The sequence below is a fragment of the Benincasa hispida genome, chromosome 2 (genome assembly GCF_027475165.1).
Source record: "Benincasa hispida cultivar pf3 chromosome 2, pf3_genome.v1.1, whole genome shotgun sequence".
Taxonomy (NCBI): Eukaryota; Viridiplantae; Streptophyta; class Magnoliopsida; order Cucurbitales; family Cucurbitaceae; genus Benincasa; species Benincasa hispida.
The window spans coordinates 55,656,424-55,676,290 of NC_143479.1; the positions used below are offsets into that span (position 1 = coordinate 55,656,424).

Here is a 19,867-nt window from a genome sequence, read left to right on the forward strand (position 1 = left end):
GGATAACGGGAGGCAATTCTTCAACAGCTTGATGGATAGGTTGTGTGGAAAATTCAAATTCAAGAAGTACAAGTCATCCATGTATAACGCTGCCGCAAACGGGTTGGTAGAGGCATTTAACAAGACATTATGTGACCTGCTGAAGAAGATTGTTTCCAAGTCGAAGAGAGATTGGCAGGAGAAGATCGATGAAGCGTTGTGGGCTTATCACACTACTCACCGTACCCCTACAGGAGTTACCCCATACTCTCTCATTTATAGGGTAGAAGCTGTCCTTCCTTTGGAAAAAGAAATTCCATCGTTAAGAATGGCGGTGCAAGAAGGGTTGACTACAGAGGACAATGCCAAACTGCGGCTCCAAGAGTTGGAAGCACTGGATGAAAAACGATTAGAAGCTCAACAAGCGTTGGAATGTTACCAAGCACGAATGTCTAAAGCCTTTGATAAACATTTAAGGCCTCGATCTTTTCAAGTTGGTGATCTAGTGCTCGCCATAAGAAGACCAATTATCACGAAAAGACATATGAGGAATAATTTTACACTTAAATGGGATGGGCCCTACGTCGTCAAAGAAGTCTACACAAACGGAGCATACAAGATAGTTGATCAAGACAGGCTAAGAATCAACCTAATCAACGACAATTTTCTCAAGAAGTTTAACGCTTGACAAATGTAAAGAAAAAAAAACCTTTGTATGAACTACGTTACGACTTGATCCCTGTCATTATAAAGGGTATGTAGGCAGCTTAAAGAGATTTAGGTTCAGCCACGTGATCAAAAAATATATATGTGCATGTACATGAGTCCAATGTAAAAATAAATAAATAAATAAACAAATAAGAGAAGCAGAAATTTAAAAAGGCTACAAGACGTCTAGATCTTGGAACATACGGTTTGATATTGCGATCAACCCGAGGGATTCATTGCCCAAGGTCAAGAGCAAAAATTTTACAAAATGAATCGGTACATTTATGGGCTGAAACAGGCATCTAGATCTTGGAACATACGGTTTGATACTGCGATCAAATCTTATGGCTTTGACCAGAACATTGATGAACCTTGTGTCTACAAGAAGATCGCCAACACTTCAGTAGTTTTCTTAATGTTGTATGTAGACGATATACTACTAATTGAAAATGATGTAGGTCTACTGACTTCAGTTAAGAACTGGCCAGCGACCCAATTCCAAATGAGAGATTTAGAAGAGGCTCAGTTTGTTCTAGGTATACAAATATTTAGGGATCGTAAGAACAAAGTCCTAGCACTGTATCAAGTATCGTACATTGATAAGATGTTGCTCAAGTTCTCGATGCAGGACTCCAAAAGGGGCCTACTGTCGTTCCGCCATGGAGTCACTTTGTCTAAGGACATGTGTCCTAAGACGCCTCAAAAGGTTGAGGAGATGAGATGGGTCCCATATGCATCTGTCGTTGGTATTTTGATGTATGCGGCTTTGCACTCGGTCAGACATCTGCTAAGCTATGGCAATAGTCAGTAGGTATCAGTCTAACTCAGTCCAGGGTTACTGGACAGCAGTGAAGAACATCCTCAAGTATCTTTGGAGAATGAGGGATTACATGCTCGTGTATGGATCTAGAGATTTGATCCTTACCGAATACACGGATTCTGACTTTCAGACTGATATGGACTCTCGCAAGTCCACTTCAGGGTCAGTCTTTACTCTTAACGGAGGAGCTGTATTGTGACAAAGCACTAAGCAGGGGTGCATCGTTGACTCCACTATGGAGGCGGAGTACGTAGCGGCTTGCGAAGCTGCTAAGGAGGCCATTTGGCTTAGGAAGTTCTTGACAAAACTGGAAGTTGTTCTAGATATGTCTAGGCCAATCACCCTCTATTGTGACAATAATGCTGCTGTGGCGAACTCCAAGGAGCCCAGGAGTCACAAGCGCGAAAAACACATAGAGTAAAAGTATCATCTGATCCGCAAAATAATGCATCAGAGGACGTAATCGTCACGAAGATCACTTTGGAGCACAATGTTGCTGATCTGTTTACAAAGGATCTCACGGCTACAATGTTTGAGGGTCACCTTCAGAGCATGGGTCTACGGGACCGGCCGTGGCTGGACTAGGGAAAGTGGGAGATTTTCTTGTACTGGGCTTTTATGCCCTAGTTTATTATTTTGTATTTGTTTTTTGTACACCCTACTTCACTTTAGGACAAGTGGGAGATTGTTTGGGTTGATACCCTAAAGTTTCGTGTCGTAGTTTGTACGAATGCTTGTGATGTATAATATATGATATTTACTTCACTTCTTGATTTTTCTCATTTGGATGTTTTATTTGCTTTACCACAAACCAATAAACTAAAATCCCTAGTTGTCATTATGTAACTTAAGCATGTATGTGGTGACATACAAGTAGATCGTGTCTTAAGTGATAACCAAAATGGTCTGTAGTATATGGATATAGGAAGGAAACCTTATCCTGGTAACGCTACAGATGCGGCCCGCTTTGTGGAATGGTTACAAGTGTTCTAACTTATCACAGATGGTCTGATCCTAATCATTCGTGTAGGGGACATGCAAGTGTGGGCATCCTATATAAAGAGTTTGTATACGACCTGACCACGAAGTGTTAACGTCTCGTTATATAAAATCATTCATGACAAAGACTTCACTTCACTAGGATGACCATAGGTAACATGACCTCAATCTTGAGTGAGTTGGGAACTCTTGCCATTGAGGGCGGTCCTTTGATTTGCATGGGTGCGAGTGGCTAGGCCGCCGACTCAAACCTACCACTTTGGGGATTCGTCTAATTTGGGAGCTAGAAACTCAGCTACACAAGATGGAATTCACTCTTTCCCCAAAGTAGAGGTAAGTAGATAGATAGCTCCCTTAAGGGCTGATTCTAGGGCTTGAACGATGTGGTGCCACACATCTTCTCCTGGCCCGAGTGTGTTCACACATAGTCAGACTATGTTGTATTGTTCATTAGAGGGATCAGTGGTAGTGAGATGTAACTACAGGAGCAAAACAATAAATTGGCCCAGCTGTACTTACGAGCATCTGTGAAGGGCTATCGTACTCATGATTGGCTATATTCGATGGACATAGAAATAAATCTCTGATAAGAAAAGTTCAGCTGTCGGTCTTTAGTGGAATGCTTGGCAGTTAATGGATGGTGGATCTCGTGGCTAAAGAGTTTAGTCAGCTATTCACGTACCGTTGGAGCTTCGAGCCATAGGTCCATTAGGTCCCCTTGGTAGCCTGTATACAAGTTGAGAATAAGTTTTTGTGTCAGTTTGAAATGTTCAAATTGACAAGAGGGAGTTCGATTATATATGATATAATTGAACTGGTTAATTATATAAGATATGATTGACTAAATGTATGAGATACATTATTTTGGAGGAAATTGGATATAAATATGATTTATATAAAGTTTAGGAGAAAACACTATCGTTGATATATGATATCAAATTATAGGTTAATAATATAATATGATTATATTCATTATTTTATTAATTAGGCAGTTATGAGATAATTGGCTGACGTTTTCTCTGAATTCATGCATTAGTGGGAAGTTCAATTCAGTTTTAGTAACTGAAGAATAAAATGAAAATTGTTTTCATTTTGCATGAGAGACGCATAATCGCTCATGGTGTGTTAACCTTGTATCGCTTAGTGTTGAGAGCTTATACGATGGCACCTACTTACTAAACAATCGCGCACCCGCACCCACACTTTCCTAAACAATCGCCCGTGCTTTTCTAAACGATCGCTTACCTTTTCATAGACGATCGCTTAGCGCCTAAGTGTAACTAAACGATCGTATAGACGATCGCTTAGTTTTTACTACACAATCGTGTACCGCACTAAACGATCAAGCATCTGACTACACGATAGTCTTTTCATTCTCCCACTTGCTTAATCGTAGTACACGATAGACTCTCCTCCTCCTCTCTACCAATTCCATCAAAGCCTACCCTTTGGATTCTCACTCTGCGAATACTGAGGGCTCAAGGTGGTAGTGTCGTTCCCGTTGCCTGTTGTTTGTGCGAAGCTGTTCGTGTAGATGACTGAGGTGTTGTTGGGTGATTACTTGCTGGACTAGCGAGAGCAAGAGGAGTTCATTCATGGAGAGAGCGAGTTTTGTGAATGAAGTCTTCAACTGGTATGTTCTCTCGGTTTCTTGTATTTTTTCTTTTAAAGCATGCCAGTAATTTAGCGTTGTCAATGCATATCTGTATGTTCAAATGTATATGTGTAAATTCTGTCACAATGAATTGGAAAGATCCATTTTCACTCATAGGTACTCTTGAATAAGAGTTCCTTCAATTGGTATTAGAGCCAGGTTTCTGATAATCCAATTTCATTGATGCAAAGAATTGCATATACATTCTCGGTGGGAGCAGCATGTCTACTCTTTGTTTTAATAGTTAATTTGTTTGTAGATGTGTGGATTAATGGAGTTTTCTGGGATGAAACCTCGGTTTCTTAAATTCTATTACATTTTCAGTTAATCGTAAAGGCCACTGTGTTTTTAGGCGTCATTAATTGCTATCAAATATGTAATTTCAAAGTTAGTTTGAGTTTTGATTCGTTCGTGAAGAAGTTCGAAGCAAGGGTTGCTGTTCTTCGAGGAAGAAGACGATCAAGAGTTGGTCGGGTCGTGTAGACGATGGGGTAGACGATCGTTGAGTATCGGATGCTCAGGTGTCGTTTAACATGCACGCGCACTAGACAATCGTATATTTTAGCAAGCCTCATCCCTTAGTTATTGACTATATGATCACGGAGTAAAGGCGTGATAAATCATTTACCTTTTCACGTGTTAAGCGATCGTCTAGACAATTAGGGTTTGCAGCCTTGTTTTCGTCTAAGCAATCGTTTAACTTCTCGCACTATCATCTAGTATGTGCTACATGATCGTTTACCTAGAGGCGTTTTCTAAATGATGGAGCTTCGCTTGGTGATTCAAGACCCAGTTCGCCTGTGAACCATTTGCTCAGTGGAAAAATGTAATAGATAGAATTTTTCATTCTGATTTTGTGTTGGTTCATCCCGGTCCATTAATCTTTGGTTTAATACATGAGATGTATGTTTAATTATATGTCATATGGTATGCACATATAGAAAAATCCCACCTTAGGATATGCATTAGTCATGCATCATCTCTTTATTATAAATGTTATAATTTAAATAAGTATGATTTAAATTACGTAAAAGCATGCTCATGCATCATATAATATAAAATTTATATTTATGCATGCATAAAAAGCATTGACATGCATTATCTTTATATTATAATTGTTATAGTATAAGGGTGTATGGAAAGCATATTTGCTTGGTTATTACTTGTATATAAAAGTTATGTATAGTAATGATCGGACATTGTATGAAGCATGAAACATAGGTTCCTTTATAAGCGTTATAAATACCTTGTTATATGGAAATGTGTTTTAGTTGTTTCTTTTTAAAGGTTAAAGAGAAATTAGAACTAAAAGCAATAAGAAAGACATGCATGCTCACTTAGGTTTAATTCATAGGTTTAAAATGTTTAAAACTTGGATGATATAGACCTAAGATCACAGTTCTAATATGATTAGCAACCCTTAGGCTTTAATCTTTTAATCAGTTTAATAGGATTAAATTGACTAATTGAAGGTTAAATTGTAACAAATCTATCTATAAGGGATCTTTTGTTTAAGGCGGGTTCTGACTAAGCTGAAGTATTTAAGTTGACCGAAACGTAACACCCCTACCTGGGAACCTACCTGGAAAGGTGAATTAGATAGATTTGATGCATGCATACAAGTTAAGGACAATCCATTGAAGTGTTTAAATGTGACTACTTGAACTTATTTATTTCATAGACAAAAGTTGTCTATGAGCAGAATTAAAAGATGACTTAGACTATAATCAGTAGCCGAATTGTCTAGGTTAATGAACCTCTAGGAAGAACATTCAGTGGGAGGTACTTGGGGCATATGGTGCTTCATTTAAACCTTTCACGTTTCTCCCATATAGTCCACATCGTGGCCTCGTGGCACCCTGGGAGTGTCCCCCTAAAGGATGGTGTTTGGGTAGGTCAATATCAAGGTGGATGGAGAGAATGTTCATAATAAGTGAGAGCGAGAAATGCGACCGCATATCCCACGGTCTCCCTCATTGATTAAATAAAGTTTCTACGCATCGTCTCGAGGCACCCTGGGAGTGTCCCCCTATAGGATAGCAGTTTTGCGTGTTTCTTTATTTGATCTCCTGTAGGAGGATAAGGTTACTTAGAATCTTGTCTTAATCTACTTCTTCCCTACGGTGGGCTCATTAGGGAAGGACTCTTGTGCCGAAAGAAAGGGGTCACACTTATGCGGAATTGTTAAGGGTTAACAGTTCTAGACCAAATAAATGATGGCTATTAGGTTCAGTTCCAAGAGTTGGTTCTACATGATGGTTGAGAATATCTCATCCTAGTGAAGGGGCATCTGATCACCCCATCGGTGACATTTGTCTTGCCTCGTTGAGGCATCATTACAAAATAAAAGTCTTAACACTTAGGGTACTTATAAACTGTTTTGCTAAAACTAATTGGTTAAAATGTGGTTTAGAAAAATCTTATAAAAGTTTGTTCGTTTTTCAACAACAAGTTTTAAAATGGCTACAGCCACTATAGCTTTTCTTAGCGCCGACAAACTTACTGGCGAAAACTTTTCTACTTGGAAACATATGATCCCGATAATACTAATCATCGAGGATCTCATGTTTTCCCTTACGGAGGTCTGTCCTCCTATTCCAGCTCCCAACGCCGTTCGAAATGTTCAAGAGGCATACGAGCAATGGACATGGGAAAACGAGAAGGCCCGAGACTATATCTTGGCCAGTCTTAATGACATGTTGGCCAAGAAGCATGAGCCCATGGTCTCAGCGCGTGAGATCATGGAGTCCTTGCGGGAGATGTTTGGACAACCGTCTGAACAACTCAAGCACGAGGCTCTAAAATACATCTTCAACTCCAAAATAGAGGAAGACACCTCTGTTCATGAACATGTGCTCAATATGATGGTTCACTTCAATGTGGCGGAGATGAATGGGTCTAGCATCGATGAGGGCAGTCAGGTTAGCATAATCCTGTATTCCTTGCCGGAGAGCTTTCTACCCTTTGTTAGCAATGTGATTCTTAACAAAGTAAAATATACCTTACAACTCTGCTCAACGAGTTGCAGACATACCAATCTTTACTGAAAAGTAAGGAGAGGAAAAGGCCTGAGGCAAATGTTGCTTCATCCTCTAGGACGTTCCATCGAGGTTCGACCTCAGGAACGAAATCTACACCTTCTACTTCTAACTCTGCAAAGGGGAAGAAGAAGAAAAGTGGTAAGGGGAAAGGGAAAGCGCCTGCTAACCTGCCACCTATCACCCCAAGGAGGCATCTGCTGCTAGTTGAAAAAGAAAAATGTTTTCATTACAACCAGGACGGACACTAGAAGAGGAATTGTCCTCGCTGGTTGAAAGAAAGGAAGGCCGCCAAGGCTAAGGCTAAGGCAGACAGAGGTAAATATGATTCTCTTGTACTAGAAACATGTTTAGTGGAGAATGATGATTCGACCTGGATAATTGATTCGGGCGTCACTAATCATGTTTGTTCTTCTTTTCAGGGCATTAGATCCTGGCGACAGTTGGAAGCTGGTGAGATGACAATGTGAGTAGGCACCAGGCACGTCGTCTCAGCTGTGGCAGTGGGAGGCATCCAATTATCTTTATAGAATAGGTTTCTAGTTTTAAAAGATATATATGTAGTTCCTAAACTAAAGAGGAACCTTATTTCCCTAAAGTGTCTGTTACAATGTAATACGCTTTCTTTTAATGTGGATATAGTGTTTACGCATAAAGATGGTGTTGAAATTTGTACAGCTAATCTGGAAAGTAACTTGTATGTGCTAAGACTGTTAGCCTTAAGTTCCATCAATAACATAGAGTTTTTTAGATCTATCGTAACTCAATCTAAACATCAACGAATTTCTCTAAAAAAAAATGCCTAACTTTGGCACCTTCGATTAAGGCACATCAATCTCAATAGGATTGAAAGATTCGTGAAGAATGGCCTTCTAAGTGAGTTAGAAGAAAATTCTTTACCAGTGTGTGAATCTTGCCTTGAGGGTAAGATGACTAAAAGACCATTTTACTGGAAAAGGTTATCAAGCCAAAGAGCCTCTTGAGTCAGTACATTCTGACCTTTGTGGTCCTATGAATGTGCGAGCCCGAGGTGGCTATGAGTATTTTATCATTTTTACTGATGATTACTCTAGGTATGGGTATGTTTATCTGATGCAATGGAAGTCTGAATCCTTTGAAAAGTTCAAAGAGTTCAAGGCTAAAGTTGAAAACGCATTGGATAGACGGATTAAAACACTTTGATTGGATCGAGGTGGAAAGTTTTTGGACTCCGGGTTCCAGGACTATTTAATAGAACATGGAATTGTTTCCCAACTTTCAGCGTCGGGTACACCTCAGCAGAATGGTGTAGCGGAGAGGAGAAATAGAACCTTATTGGACATGGTTCGTTCGATGATGAATTACGCTTCCTTATCGGACTCGTTTTGGGGTTTCGCAGTGGAGACTACGGTATACATACTCAAATATGTTCCTTCCAAGAGTGTTGCGAGAACACCTCTAGAGTTGTGGAAACAGGTATAAAGCTAGTTTATGTCACTTCCGCATTTGGGGTTGCCTTGCACATGTGTTTAAGGGGAATCCTAAGAAGTTGGAACCAAGGTCGAGGTTATGCTTCTTTGTAGGCTACCCCAAAGGTACACGGGGGGGGGGAGGGGTTAGTTTATGATCCGTTGGAAAATAGGGTGTTTGTTTCCACAAACGCTACTTTCCTAGAGGAGGATCATATTAGGGAGCATGGTCCACATAGTAAAGTCGTGTTACGTGAGCTTTCCAATGAAACTACGAAAACTTCAACAAGAGTTGTTAAAGGGCCTACTTCATCAGCAAGAGTTGTTGATGATAGTTCATCTAGTAGGTTGGTTCCACCTCAGGAGTTGAGGGAACCTTGACGTAGTGGGAGGGTTGAGAACCCACCCATTCACTATTTAGGTTTCGCAGAAATCCTTGCTATGGTAGTAGTTTATGATCCGTTGGAAAATAGGGTGTTTGTTTCCACAAACGCTACTTTCCTAGAGGAGGATCATATTAGGGAGCATGGTCCACATAGTAAAGTCGTGTTACGCGAGCTTTCCAATGAAACTACGAAAACTTCAACAAGAGTTGTTAAAGGGCCTACTTCATCAGCAAGAGTTGTTGATGATAGTTCATCTAGTAGGTTAGTTCCACCTCAGGAGTTGAGGGAACCTTGACGTAGTGGGAGGGTTGAGAACCCACCCATTCACTATTTAGGTTTCGCGGAAATCCTTGCTATGGTAGCATATGGCGACGTTGAGGATCTGTTTTCTTATCAGAAGGAAATAGAGGATGTAGATCGGGATGAATGGGTCAAAGCCATGGATCTCGAGATGGAGTCGATGTACTTCAACTCACTATGGGATCTTGTAGATCAGCCTGATGGGGTAAGACCTATACGTTGTAAATGGATCTACAAGCGCAAACGAGGTGCTGATGGAAAGGTGCAAACCTTCAAGCCTCGACTTGTGGCAAAGGGTTATACCCAGGTAGAGGGAGTCGACTATGAGGAGACTTTCTTGCCTGTTGCCATGTTAAAGTCAATCCGCATCCTCCTGTCCATTGCAGCTTATTATAATTATGAGATTTGGAAAATGGACGCCAAGACGGCTTTTCTGAATGGCAATCTTGAGGAGACCATTTACATGGCGCAACCCGAGTGATACATTGCCCAAGGTCAAGAGCAAAAATTTTACAAACTGAATCAGTCCATTTATGGGCTGAAATAGGCGTCTAGATCTTGGAACATATGGTTTGATACTGCAATCAAATTGTATGGCTTTGACCAGAACATTGATGAACCTTGTGTCTACAAGAAGATCATCAACGCTTCAGTAGTTTTCTTAGCGTTGTATGTAGACGATATACTACTCATTGGGAATGATGTAGGTCTACTGACGGTAGTTAAGAACTGGCTAGCGACCCAATTCCAAATGAAAGATTTGGGAGAGGCTCAGTTTGTTCTAGGTATATTGATCTTTTAGGATCGTAAGAACAAAATCCTAGCACTGTATTAGGCATCGTACATTGGCAAGATGTTGCTCAAGTACTCGATGTAGGACTTCAAAAGGGACCTACTACCGTTCAAGCATGGAGTCACTTTGTCTAAGGACATGTGTCCTAAGATGCCTCAAGAGGTTAAGGAGATGAGACGAGTCTCATATGCATCTATCGTTGGCAGTTTGAAGTATGCGATGCTCTACACTCGGCCAGATATCTGCTATGCTGTGGGAATAGTCAGTAGGTATCAGTCTAACCCAGGCCAAGGTCACTGAACAACAGTGAAAAACATCCTCAAGTATCTTTGGAGAACGAGGGACTACATGCTCATGTATGGATCTAGGGATTTAATCCGTACTGGATACACGAATTCTGACTTTCAGACTGATAAAAACTCTCGCAAGTCCACTTTAAGGTCAGTTTTTACTCTTAATGGAGGAGCTGTAGTGTGGCGAAGTACTAAGCAGGGGTGCATCGCCAACTCCACTATAGAGGTGGAGTACGTAGCAGCTTGCGAAACTGCTAAGAGGTTGTCTGGCTCAGACAGTTCTTGATAGAATTGAAAGTTATTCCAGATATGTCTAGGCCAATCACCCTCTATTGTGACAATAATGGTGTTGTGGCAAACTCCAAGGAGCCTAGGAGTCACAGAAGCGGCAAACACAGAGCGGAAGTATCATGTGATCCGCGAGATAGTGTATCGAGGGGATGTGATCGTCACGAAGATTGCTTCGGAGCACAATGTTGCTAACCCATTTACGAAGGCTCTCATGGCTACAGTGTTTGAGGGTCACTTTCAAAGCATGGGTCTACAGGACCACCCGCGACTGGACTAGGTCAGGATCTATCATCTGTAGTAGTTTACAACACTTGCAAACCTCTACAAAGCGGGCTGTATCTATAGTGTCACTAGGATTAGGTATCCCACCTTAATCCTTATGCTACAGACCTATCTAGGTTATCACTTAAGGAATTATCCATTTTTATATCACATATACATGCTTAAGTTTACATATAATAACCAAGGAGCTTTGTTTATAGCATCTTACAACAAATTGTAACAACTACAGAGTGGGCCGCATTCGATAATATTACTAGAATAAAGCACCCAACCTTATTCGTATACTATAGATCATTTTGACTATATACTCGAACTTGATCTACTTTTATGTCTCCACATAAAGTTCAAATATTCATATAAGTACACTTAATAGATTCAATAATAACTTTATTGAAGTAATGTCGAATAACATCTTTATTGATAATAGAATATATTTAACTTTACAAACTCCGAATTTTAGGACATACAATCCAACAACGTGTGAGGTGAGGTATTTTGCATAACTCTCTCCACGTGTTTTTCACTTCAATTCTTGATGTCTAGTTCTTACAAATTGTCCGGCCTTTTGATTTTTGCTTTAGAAGTCATTTGAGAATAAGTATAGCATTTTCATTCTTTCTTTCTAACAAGATCTTCTAAACTATAAATTTACTGTTGAATCTAAAATTATGCCAGGTTCTTTCGTTGATGTTAGATGATTGGACAGATGAACAAGTTGATGCTTTGATGAGTGTGGGTTGAAATACTGTCACAAACAAAAAGTATGTAGTTTGCATCTCAGATTTCAATAAAAAGCGAAAGCCAGACTCCTTCCATAGATGAGTGTTTTGATAAGGTAAATCTTTTGCGATGTGATTTTTGCTTTATATCTATAAGCATGATACACTTAAATAATGGCTACATAGGAAAAAAAAAATATGAACTGTTGCAATTTTCAAGTCTAAACGATCGAATTTTCTGCCTTTTTCCACCCCCGCAAAAGAGAAATTCATCACTCTCGCACAACGCTTCCAGTATTGATGCAAACCAAGAAAGAAGGAATTATGAAAAACTACCAACAAAAACTAGAATTGGAAGTACATTTCAAAACTGTTGTAGAAGAAAAGATTCTGAACATAAGAACTGCAAGAAGGGAAATGCATTGATATTAAGCAACTCAATGATAATTATCAGTGCAGTATTGAATTTGCTGAAGTCTGATATGCTTAAAGAATATTTGATTCTACTGCATTTTGTTGTAGCTGTTAGAGTAGCTTAATTTGCCTTACCATGTGCTTTCCTTATCAAATTTTGATTTGCTAAAATGATTTTTCCCAGTTGCGTTTTTCTGCATGATTTTATGCACGATCATTCACATGTGTTCTTACTATAACTATTCTCTCTTTATCGTTTTCCCAATAAAGCTTGGACAGAAGAGAGCTGAAAGTATATGACTGATGAACACATAGAGTTTCGCAGTTTGCACAGTCAGAGAAATTACACGTCAAACATCCATTTGAGTCAAAGCACGTTAAAAAATAGCTAAATTATATCTAATTTATATGTGAAATAATCATTGGGGTATACTTTATTATGATTTAATGTTTTTAATGCATAGAACTGTATGAAAATTGTACCTTTTTTTTTTATTGATTTTTTGTTGTGTTTTTCAGATAACAGCAAGTGGGAATTCCAGAAGTATAGACATTATTGATTGTAGTTTTGGAAAAATGTTCATATTGGGGTTCATAGTTGTTATATGCTTTTGAAAATTGTTCATATGAGGTTGACTAATGTTGAAATTGTTTATATGAGGTTGTCCATATATTTACAATGTTGAAGAGAAGTGATCTTTTGTTAAGTGTATTGGAGGAAATTTTGGTTGATAAGATTGAAAATGTATGTGGTTGTTTATTTAGTTTGATGAATTTTTGTCATATATATAGGTAAACATCTATATTAAAAATTAAGAAAAAATCACAAATAGACTTGACTAGTCATATGTGTCAAGATATCGATATATTTGACAAGTGGGAATTGTCAAGAAGTTTTGTACTTGACACTTTATTGTTGTCAAGAATACCACATATTCTTGACACTTTTCACCTATCAAGTAAAGTAGATCTTCACATTTTTAACATATCAAGTAAAAAATATCTTGATATTTGACATTTAATCACGTCAAATGTCACTGTTCTTGACGTTTCTACCTTATCAAGAACCCTCATATTCTTTACACTGGATGTCTTGACATTTTTAAGCTATGTCATGAGGTGAAGGAAGCTCATTTTGAAGGATTTAGCTTGAGGAAGAGGCAAACCATGCGTTGGTTGGCTTACCATAGAGGTTGGATTAGCTTGGAGAAATGTCATGCGTTGGGAAGCTTGAAACCTAGTGATGCGTTGGGAGCAAAGGAACATCCATACGTTGAAGTAAGCTTCCATGTGTTGAAAGTAAAGTATTGGGCGGTGCAAGACACATAATATGGCTGAAGCATGACGTGGCATGATAAGAGTTAGTCAAATAAGAGAAAATTGCCAGCTAAGGGAGGTTACTTGGCAAAATTGAGGAAGATGGAATTCAAGTAGAATTTTCTATAAATATGGACTGTGGAAAGAGGATTGATTTGGCCCTTTTTACTCAGCCAAAAGAGGTGATCTTAGAGCCATCTGAAAGCTGGATGAGGGAGGAAGAAAATGTGGGGCTTCTGAAGGAAAACTCCCACAAATGATGCTGAAAATCAAAGAAGAATCAAGGTAGTGCAGATTCTATGTTCAATCAGGGCAGTCCATGATGTTTGATAAATTTCGAGCGTTTCAAGAATAATTAAGAGCTCCAATTTTGAACGTTAGTCCAAAGAATATGTAATAAGTTTATAGAAGGAAGTTTCATATTTTAATGAATAGATTTCGAGTTATATATTTTGAAAGTTGAACGTGGGATTTAGGTGATGAAGAAGTAAGCAGCTGACTAAGGGTTGAAAAAAGCACACAGTGTGAGCATTTGTCTGGTGCTAAGAAAAATATTTTCAACTATGTTGAATCTCTTTGAGTGTAGAATATAACCCTGCGCTACCATGAGGAGATTTGGCCAAAAGGATGACCAAAAGTGAAGGGAACTCAATGAAGGTCAGAATTCAAAGCATCTAGAGTAGGCTGAGATATTTGGAGCATTGAGCTACAGAGGAGGAATTAGAGACTCAAATTTGGAGGTAAGCTTCCTGAGACAACTCTTAACAAGTTTCATAAAGGAAGTTTTGGTTAAGTTGAGCTAGAATTGATGCTATATAAGTGTTGAGAAATGGAGGAAAATAGAAAGAACCATGCGCTCAAGGAGGGACCATGCGTCCAAAGAGAGACCATGCGACCAAGAAGAGACCATGGACCAACTATGCTACAGAATGTGTTGGGATTGATGCGCAAAACTTTCATTGGGTCCTGTAGTTTGTAAACACCTATAGTGAACAAACACTTGTGATGTAATAATATGAGATATTTTCTTCATTGTTGTCTATGAAACATGAGATGTTTTAAGTGTGTAACAACCCGACCCACTAGGACTTAAGTTAGGCTGTTACTTAATACATGCATGCATGGAACTTAAAATGACACTCTTTTATGGTAAAATATGCTAAATGAATAAGGTAAGTTCAAAAGTCCTTTATTAAATGCAAATAATGAAAACAACAATGGGGTACCCAAAAATCACAAATGTTAATAAATAAGTTTGAAAACAATTCTTAATAGTAGGTTTCAAATATCAAAACTAAAAATAAAGCAAAACATGAAAGGAAATCTTAGTCTCATGAGCGAAAGTACAAAACTAGTCCCAGTGGCTCGATCACAAATTCCGCTTGTCCATCACTAGTGCATCTCTACCTTTACCTAAAACAACAACATGAGAAAGAATGAATATAAAATACTCAATAAGTAACCCCACTACTGGGGTCAGGTTAGGCATCTATGTCCTCTAGATGCCTACCTCTGGTGGAACATATAAATTGCCCTAGTCCTCATGGGACACGTATATATATATGCAAAACTAGTTTCTATCCTACTGTAATTAAATATGTTCATTACCTTTGGTGAATCCTGAAGAAAACACAATATCTGGTGAATCTCGAAAGAAACACAATCTAATGAATCCCGAAGGAAACACAATATCTGGTGAATCCCAAAGGAAACACAATCTAGTGAATCTCGAAGGAAACACAATCTGGTGAATCCCGAAGGAAACACAATCTCTAGTGGGCATCTAACTAATCAGTAAAATCACTATCATAGTCTCAGCATCATAATTATCACAATATCGTCCTATGACATGCATATACGCCTCAACATCATGGCTCTACAACATACATATATGCATCAATATCCATAGATCATATACAACCTCATGGAATCAATATCATCTCATGCTAGCGTTCAAGTATCTACGTGCACAAATAAATCATTCAGATCCTCATACAAGAGCATGCATCAGCTATACTATACTATCAGTCTATCATGCCATCGTTCTGTCATAATATTCATCTATCATACTACCATACATCTAATGTCTGGCCCATGGACAGTTCTAGTAGTAAGATTACTTACCTCAAATTTGGTCACAAATTAATCCAAGTAATTAGCCCTCTTATAACTCTTGGAAGGCTTTGAATCCACCCTATAACATACATTACAAATATTAATTTAGCACTCCCGGTTCAAAAATAACAAATCCAAAGTTTTAAACTCATCTTTGGGGTTTAAATCCAGTTAACCAAATTATTTAAATATCTTCAATTTAACTTTACCTAAATCGAAAATCCGCAGATAAAAATCAGACCACCAAACTATAACGGCAGCCCAAAGTAGTGGCCCTAACCACAAAAACGACTTGGGCCTCCCTGAAACGAGCTTACGAGCTGGCCCCTGAGTTCAGGTGCGTTCCTCCTTGGGCATTTCTCTGACATATACCCCTTCTGGCCACATCGAAAACAGACCCCAGAGTCGACTAGGCAACGTCCCCAGTGTCGCCTACCACAAATAGTACAGATCGGCCTATCCTCCTCGATGGTCACAACTTGGGAGCCCTACTTGTCTCCACTGACGTGGTGCATTCACTGTGTTCTGGTTCCTTTGCCGATGCTTAGGAACCTTGGGCTCAGCCTTCCTTTTCTGACCTGCAGAGGTCCCAATCCCGAGTGACCTCCTATACTCTTCTCCTGCTTGGGAGTTAGCATCAATCCTCATGGCGGCTCGTTGTGCCGCCGCATACATCTTGAGGTCCAAGGCATGTACCATACCTCGCAGTCTGGTCCTCAAACCTTGGATGAATCTCTCGGTCCTGGCTGCCTCAGTGGCTATTAGTTTAGGAGCAAAGTGGGACAGCTTATCAAATTCCTGTTCATACTCCTCCATCGACATAACTCCCTGTTTCAAGTTCAAGAATTCTGCCTGTTTGTTGTACCGGGTGTTGGCCGAAAAATACTTCTTATAAAAGCGCTCCTTGAACTACTCCCAGGTTGCAAGTTTCCCACCAGTATCAATCAATTTCTCTGCTGAACGTCACCAGATTTCTGCGTTGCCAGTCAACATGAAAACTGCGTATTCAAGCTTATGCTCTTCCGGGCATCTCATAAAACAGAATATCGTCTCAATAGATGAAAACCACATCTTTGCTTTGGTGGGGTCCCCCAACGATCCATCAAAGAAGCGAGGGTCAAACTTCCTCAAATCCCTCAGATGTTTAGCCTCAAGAGACAGGCCCTGCATGTCTCTATCCTGCGGTCGAGTCTGCTGTAACTGCTCGGGTGGCACCAGTTCCTCCTGAGCCTGGTTCTGGGCAGTCTGTCCTACCATCGTGTTACAGATCAACTCCTGCAGTTTTCCCATTCGGGAGGATGCAACAACTTCACTAATTATGGCTTCCATTGCCTTCTCATCGACTTGGGCCATAGGTGGATTTGGAGCTATCGGGACAGTTTGGCTACTCTCAGCTCCCTCTTCCTGTACCCCTCCTCTAACAATCTTTCTTGCTCTAAGTTTAGGTGTCATGTCCTGTCATGAACTCATAATTTAGCTCTTTACCTCTGGATCTTTCTTAGAAATCATGCTACGAAAACATTACATCACTAATCTCATATATGCACTGAAAACTTTCATTAGTAGGTCATACTTGACGATGACGAGGAATCCGTTACTGGGCCACAGGGACTACCTAGACTTACGTAGTAAGTCAGTCTACAGAACCCAAAACATGGGCTCTGATACCAACTGTAACGACTTGGCCCCCTAGGACTTAAGTTAGGCCGTTACTAAATACATGCATTCATGGAACTTAAAACGACACTCTTTTATGGTGAAATAAATGCTAAATAAATAAGGTAAGTTCAAAAGTCCTGTATTAAATGCAAATATTAAAAACAACAATGGGGTACCCATAAATCTTAAATGTTAATAAATAAGTCTGAAAACAATTCTTAATAGTAGGTTTCAAATATCAAAACTGAAAGTTAAGAAAAACATGAAAGGAAATCTAAGTTTCATGAGCGGAAGCATAAAACTAGTCCCAGTGGCTCGATCACGAATTTCGCTTGTCCATCGCTGGTGCATCTCTACCTTTACCTAAAACAACAACATGAGAAAGAATGAGTATAAAATACTCACTAAGTAACCCCACTACAGGGGTCAGGTTAGGCATCTATGTCCTCTAGATGCTTACCTCTAGTGGAACATATAAACTGCCCTAGTCCTCATGCGACACATACATACATGCAAAACTAGTTTCTATCCTACTGTAATTAAGTATGCCCACTACCTCTGGTGAACCCTGAAGGAAACACAATATCTGGTGAATCCCGAATGAAACACAATCTGGTGAATCCTGAATGAAACATAATCTAGTGAATCCCGAAGGAAACACAATCTCTAGTGGGCATCTAACTAATCAGTAAAATCACTATCATAGTCTCAGCATCATAATTATCACAATATCGTCCTATGACATGCATATACGCCTCAACATCATGGCTCTACAACATACATATATGCATCAATATCCACAGATCATATACAACCTCATGGAATCAATATCATCTCATGCTAGCATTCAAGTATCTACGTGTACAAATAAATCTTTCAGATCCTCATACAAGAATATGCATCGGCTATACTATACTATCAGTCTATCATGCCATCGTTCTATCATAATATTCATCTATCATACTACCATACATCTAATGCCTGGCCCATGGACAGTTCTAGTAGTAAGATTACTTACTTCAAATTTGGTCACAAATTAATCCAAGTAATTAACCCTCTTACAACTCTTGGAAGACTTTGAATCTACCCTATAACATACATTACAAATATTAATTTAGCACCCCTGGTCCAAAAATAACAAATCCAAAGTTTTAAACTCATCTTTGGGGTCTAAATCCAATTAACCAAATTATTTAAAGATCTTCAATTTAACTTTACCTAAATCGAAAATCTGCAGATAAAAATCAGACCATCAAACTATATCAGCAGCCCAGCCCTAACCACAAAAACGACACTCAAATTTGAATTCAAGTTACAATTGTAAGACTTCAAGTCTAAATCCAAACTATCAAGAACTTACCCAAAGAATAAAAATCAATTCCACCTTCCTTGACGGTGCCACCTTTTAACTCCCAAACTCCTTGACAGCTTAGGCTTGAAACAAAATCCAACGAAGGCAAGTCATAACACTGAAATACAATACTAATGGCCAAGAGAACGAAATGAACCGACACAACCTTACCCCAACAGATTTGACGAAGTTCAAGACGGATTCGACGCGGCAGGGCGAAGGCGACCGACAGCGGTACGGCTGGGGCGGCGAACGTGCAGCTGGAGCGACGTTGCGGTTTGAAGCAGGTGCTCACGTACGGTCGAAACTAGGCGAGACGACGGAGGAGACTGACTGGACGAGCGGCTCGCGGAGGAGAAAAGTTGGGCGAGCAGCTCGCACAATGTCCGATCCTCGTGGTGCTTGGCTTCAACGCGCGGGTCACGGACGAGCGGAGGGCTTGCAAAGTAGCTGAGCGGCTGTGTAGGCTGACGGTGAGGAGGACGTTCGGCGTGGCGGCGCAATCGGAGGCGAGGGAGGAACGGAGGCGGTGGACGGTTGTTAGGGTGCGAAGAAGAAAAACACCGAGGGGGGGGTTCTCGGGAGACGCCAAGAAGAAGGGGGAAATAAAAAGAAGAAAGAAGAAAATAAAAGAAATAAAAGAAAAGGAAAAAAAATATAATATAATATAATAATATATTTACTTTATTTTATTCTATTATTTTTTCTTTTTTTCATTTCATTTTATTAAATTCTTTTTCCCCCAAATCTTCAAAAGCAACCCTTCCCCTTCCAATTTGAAATTAATTTTTGATATTAATCTCAAATTAAATTATTAGCCATGAAAAGTCCAATTTCCAAAACCATTAAATTGAAACACCCCTTATTCAGTAATTAAATTTCCGCAATTACACTTAAAGTCCAAAAATTCCAAAAATGCCCTCAAATAATAAAGATTACTGAAATTACATAAATAATAAAAATTTGGGGTGTTACAAATTGCTTTACCACAAACCAATAAACTAAGATCTCTGGTTGTTGTTATAACTTAAGCATGTATGTGGAGACATACAAGTGGATTATGCCTTAAGTGATAACAAAAATGGTCCGTAGTATATGAATATAGGAGGGAAACCTTATCCTGGTGACACTACGGATGCGGCCTGCTTTGTAGATAGTTACAAGTGTTGTGATGTGCTACAAATGATCTAATCCTAATCATTCATGTGGAGACATGCGAGCGGGGGTGTCCTATACAAAGGAGTTTTTATAAGATCGAACCACGAAGTGAATCATTCATGACAGAGACTTCACTTCACTAG

At 39.4% G+C, this 19,867-nt stretch overlaps 2 long non-coding RNA genes across 2 annotated transcripts; both read right to left on the reverse strand.

The window, feature by feature from the left end:
• Nucleotides 1-15,546: 15,546 nt before the first annotated feature.
• Nucleotides 15,547-15,904, reverse strand: LOC150038017 (uncharacterized). Its single transcript, XR_016527502.1, has 2 exons — nt 15,766-15,904; nt 15,547-15,635 (listed from the first exon to the last, which is right to left on the reverse strand). It is a non-coding gene; the product is annotated as an uncharacterized LOC150038017 (long non-coding RNA).
• Nucleotides 15,905-17,333: 1,429 nt separating this feature from the next.
• On the reverse strand, nt 17,334-19,215 carry LOC120070787 (uncharacterized). Its single transcript, XR_016527501.1, has 3 exons — nt 18,738-19,215; nt 18,576-18,649; nt 17,334-17,578 (listed from the first exon to the last, which is right to left on the reverse strand). It is a non-coding gene; the product is annotated as an uncharacterized LOC120070787 (long non-coding RNA).
• Between the last annotated feature and the right edge of the window lie 652 nt (nt 19,216-19,867).